The sequence below is a fragment of the Apis dorsata genome, unplaced genomic scaffold (genome assembly GCF_000469605.1).
Source record: "Apis dorsata unplaced genomic scaffold, Apis dorsata 1.3 scaffold_445, whole genome shotgun sequence".
In the NCBI taxonomy this organism is placed as follows: domain Eukaryota; kingdom Metazoa; phylum Arthropoda; class Insecta; order Hymenoptera; family Apidae; genus Apis; species Apis dorsata.
Genome location: NW_006263693.1, coordinates 21654 through 27036, shown reverse-complemented (window position 1 = coordinate 27036; position 5383 = coordinate 21654).

The following is a 5383-nucleotide window of genomic DNA, read 5'->3' as shown; positions in this document are numbered from 1 at the left end:
CATCGATGTTGATTTCATTTCTTTTTTTTTTTTTTTCTTTTTTTTTTCTTTTTTTCTTTTTAGAGCATTAAACGTGTTTACATTCATTTCAAAGATTTAATATTGTTCTGACACGCACACAACGAGGATTAATTTATTTAAAATTAATAATTCTAATAAATTTCATATAATGTACACGTTATAAAGAGCGCAAAAGTTACAAGTTTGATGAAAAGAAATATTTTATTGGGAGGGGCAAAAAATTCTTCTTTCGAATAACAGGAAAAGTTAGAATATCGCGTATGAATATGATCGTATCTTTAAAAGCGAATTATGAGGATGCATTGAAACGGCGCATCAAATTTATGAAATTTGGTTAACTGGATTTTATAAATATAATTTTACGAATGTTGGGTTGAATATGAATACACGCAATATTGATTGTGCAAAGATAGAATTTCGAAAAAATGAAATAATATTTATGTAGAATTTTGAAGAATTATAAAGAATTATGAAAAACGAAATCGGGAATATCACGAGTTTTCGAAACGAATGTTTTGAAATTTTATAAAACATTTGAAAAATATTTCGGGTAATAAAGAGATAAAAATATATTCTCGTGATTTAATTCCCAATAATTCCATCGTTTCGATAAAAAGTAATCAAAATATGCTGTGATAAGTTTGCATTTCTGATTCACAATTTGCACGAGTTCACTACTTTTGATTTATCACAGTGACTCCTCCAATATAGATTCCTCTAGCGATCTATTTTCGTGGCGAAAGGGTTAACTAGTCATCCATCACAGTAATTGTCATATACGTCGTGTTACTTTACTTGTTGTGATACGAAGTTGGATTATAGGAAAAAGTTTGTTTCATTTACGAAAGCTGAATAAACTATAATAATACAAGCCAAGAAAAATAAAGAAAAAAACCCTACACGTACTATTACACTCACTATTCTTACTTCAATTACTCTCAAAAATCAAAAATCCCATTCTTTTATATTCGACGATCCAAAAACTAATATTAACTATTATTACAATCTATTGACCGATCTCCTTCTAACTAAAAATTTCAAAATTCCAAAACTTCTCTTTAAAAAAAAGTAAAATTTACATTCCAATTTTTCCAATAATCTATCCAATAAAGTCGTCTCCAAACAAGGCGCCACGCCATCTGGCGTCAAAATTCCACGAACGGCCTACGTGCGCGAGGCTGGATACACGGGCAAGAGATAAGTGTCGTCACGGAAAATCCACGGACGAGTCTCTATCTAAGATCGGCAGATTAAACGGGGAGGGGTGTGTTTGCCGTGGAGGAAGATAGGTGCGTGAAAGTTAAGCAACGAGCACACGTCTGGCCGAGCGGAGGCAGTGATAGCGCGACGCCAGAAGGTATATATATCGGCCTTTACACAATATTTCGCGGGGTTATTGCCGGCTATGTTGTAACAGCCGGTCCGCCATCCGCATACTAACCGGGGGATTAATTCACGTTGGATCCAAAGTCGGCTTACCGTGTGACTTTTCTCGGACAGCCGCCGGCTTTTCGACTTCCAACCATTGCTCGGGTTACCCCGATACCTCGATTATGAGTCAGATCTCGATGAGGGGTGAGATCTCCAAGTTTCGACGTGTTTCACCGTCCATGCATCCCGATGGAATTTTCGAGATGGATGGTCGAGGCGAGTGTAAGAAGAGAATAGTAATAATAAAGTTTTGTCCAGGTTTTATATGGGGGAAAAATTTTATTAAGTTTATTCCTTCTTTTTTTTGTCGATACGATTTTTTTTTTCTTTTTTGGTTGATAAAGACAATTGTGTTAAAGTTTTATAATATTTGTTTGGGTGAGTGAATATTTGTTTGGCGATGAAGTTCTCTTTTTGTTGAGGTTTTCATGGAACAGTGGAGGAATTTTATTATTGTACTTCTTTTATTTTTTTTTTTATATTTGTTTTCGATATGAATTTTTCGTTGATGAAAACAATCAAAGTTTTATAATATTTATTTTAAGAGGAGAGTGATAAGTTTAGACCTTTCCAACAACGTGAGATCTTAAATGAATATATATATATATATATTTTATAAAAATTGTATTAATTGCTCGTATTTATTTGATTCTAATTCGAAAAGAAAAAAATTGCAATCAATTTATAACCTCTTCTCACATAATTATCAATATTTTCCTAATCCCCATCTATTCAATTATAAATCCCGATGATAAAAACCAGCATGCCCTTTTTTCGACAACCCATTTCTACGTTCATTAAATCGCTACACGGTCGTCGTGCAATTATTTTTGTCGCGAATGAAGCTTCAATTAGCCCCCTCTTCTCGCGACCAATGTCGAACGTAAAACGTTGAAAGGAAAATCGATATCGCGGCATTCGAAGCCGAGGCAAAAATCTGGATTACGTATCTGTAAAAATGAAAGCTGCCCCTGCGCTCACGTACAATGGAGGATGTCGACACATTTACGCGGGACGTGTCGTGACATTATGTGGCCGTGGCGAAATTAAAAAGTGATAGCCACCTCGTTTCCTCGTTCACCCCTTATACCGGTGGTTTTACGACGAAATAACTCACGATCGCCTATTACATTGAAATTTAGGCTAACACCGTTGGGAAAGCTGGGAATGTAGAAGTTTCGTACTTCGTAATTTCGCCTTGGAATATTTATTGGAGGGATTCGACGTTTATCGGGGGAGGACGTGTTAACGTACGAGTTTTAAATAGATTTTGATGACGCAAGAAAGTTAGAATTGTTTGTCGATCATTTATATTCTATTCGGGGAAAATGAATACTTATGGTTTAATGTTAAATTTTTCTCTTATTGCATGATCCTCATTATTCAAGTCATTTATCACTTTGAAAATTGATTTGGTTTTCTGTTCGAAGATCGTCTGTTAATTATTGCTTTGTTTCTTTATTTAAAATATTTTTCATTTCTATGTAAAATTCAAACCAAGAAAAACAGTCTGTATATATATATGTACATATACACAGCAGTAAATGATAAAAATTTAGTGAAATCATCGAAATCAAGCATTTAGACAGGCTTTTCTCGTCAACAATGTAAAATTCACAAATTCCATCCAACTGGAAAAACTTCCTCTGAAACCTTGCTACGAATGTAGCAAATCATCAATGTATCGAGTAACAAAAACGACGAACACGATACGTGTGTGCAGCGCATATGTGTATATTCGTATAAAACGAGCAAAAAAAAAAAAAAAAAAACAAAAAAAGGAAAAAAAAGAAAGAAAGAGAGAAAGAAAGAAAGAAGAGGGATTTAAAATAGCTCTTTTCATTCGAGTGAATTCGAAGTGAATTCCAAAACGAAATGCCGAGTGAAAATTTTGATCGACGTGGACGGGCACAAACGAAACAGTGAGATCGGTCGATTCGAGGCCGAAATTGCTTTATTTTCCGAGTGCAATCCATTCGAGTGGCCTCACCCCCTCCCCTCCCCCTGCCTGGCTCGAATGGCTCGCCAACGAAGAAGACAATGAGAATCGAGAAAAGATGATTCCACGTAACCATTGTGCACGAACGTTCCAACGATTATCCCCCAATGTTTCACATTGTGCGAAATCGTCGAACCCTCGACTGGCTCCATTTGATGAAAAATCGGCCAGCCACGCGACCGATCTTAATTACGACTGTCATACGAGTTGCGTTTCGTCTCGTATGATGAAAGGGCGAATTAATTCGATCAGATGCGTGTTTCGCGTGACTAATCGGAGCGCGTTCGTTTGCTTCTTTTATGGCGGAATGCGCGAATTCGAGTGAAAATTGTGCGGAATGCTCGTGAGAATTTATCGAAGTTTTTATATGACGAAGATTCGATGATCGAGTGCTCTCCAGTCGGTTCAAGATTATCGTGAAAGTGCAGTGAAAAAATAATACGATAATATAATAGTAATTTAAAATATTCGATTTTTAATTTAATATTATAAATTTAATAAACGAGTAAAACATTTGGACATTTTGCGAATAAGATGATTTTGTTTCTGATTTTATTTGATGAATAATCTATATATCTTTGTATCTCGTGTATTTTTGATATTTCGTTCGTTGATTATCTTAATCCTTTAAAAATTTTTAAAAAGGGTTAAGATAATACGCGAGATATTCTACAAACACATTTTCGTAGGATATTAGTTCATTTATATATCTCAAAGAATACGAAAATGAGCGCTACTTTCTATTCCCTTTTCTATACTTTATATATATTTTGCGCTTTTGAACATTTCTATTGCGAAATCTAATAAAAGGACGTGGAGTAGCGCATTTTTCCCTGTAGCCCAATCGCGTGGCAATTCTTACCGCGATAAAATCGGAAAGTTTACCGAGAAACGGCTCCTTAACGTCTCCTGAAACTTTAACTTGCGTTGTAGCGAAGTAATAAAACAGGCAGCGTGGGACGCTGCGCTAAAAACAGCTGCGGATAAGGGTAAGGCGTCAAAAAAATTGGCTTTGTTTCAGGAAATGCATGCCAGCAATTTCACTTGGACCGTTATACACGTATATCCTATAACTCTGACTAAATGGATTGTAATTCCATGAATTCGAAAAGTTTTATTAGTACGTTATTATATTTCCTGATTTAAAATTCTTTTTAAAAAAAAAGAATTTTTAACTATCATACTTTTGTTATACCAGTCCACATTAATTATTACGTATTAATAATTTCGATCAAAAGCGTTAAAGACAAAAACCATGAAAAGAGAAGCTTCGTTTCATTTCATGGCATCTAAATACAAAATTTCAATTACTTTATCAAACATAACTGCGAATAGAATCGAAAAAACAACCTAGCATAAATAATTCACCAAAAAAAAAAAAAAAAGAAAGTTATCAAAAAAAAAAAGAATTTATTCTACAGAACAGAAACACGAGCATTATTCGTGCAAGCTCAAAGAAAGAAAGAAAAAGGGGGGAAGAAAGAAACACGTGGGCAAAGAAATGCTAATAGCATGCAAAGAAACAGTGTGAAAATTGACTGAGAAGTGGCAGTCGTGAATCTCGTTGAACGGGAAACCACCACGAGATGCGTGATATGCGTCAAACACTCTTTATACCGTTTTCAACGCCACTTTATTCCTTTCATCCCATTTCTTCTTCTTCCTCTTCCTTTTTTCCCGCCGAAAAAAGGGGGTAAATAAAAGCTTTTCGTTTTTATCGATCTCCCTTTGTTCCCCCGATTTTTACGTTTCCCTCAAAAATGGTGGAACGAAAGAGTTAACGAAAAAGGAAATAAGGAGTCGAGCAACGACTGCAGTGTGTGTTACAATCCATAAAATCGAGACTCGTGTCGAGATCGACTTCGTTTACGAGTCGTGCGCAAATTTAAAAACGCCCATCAGGCGATCAAACGGGGTAACAACTTGTGCCAG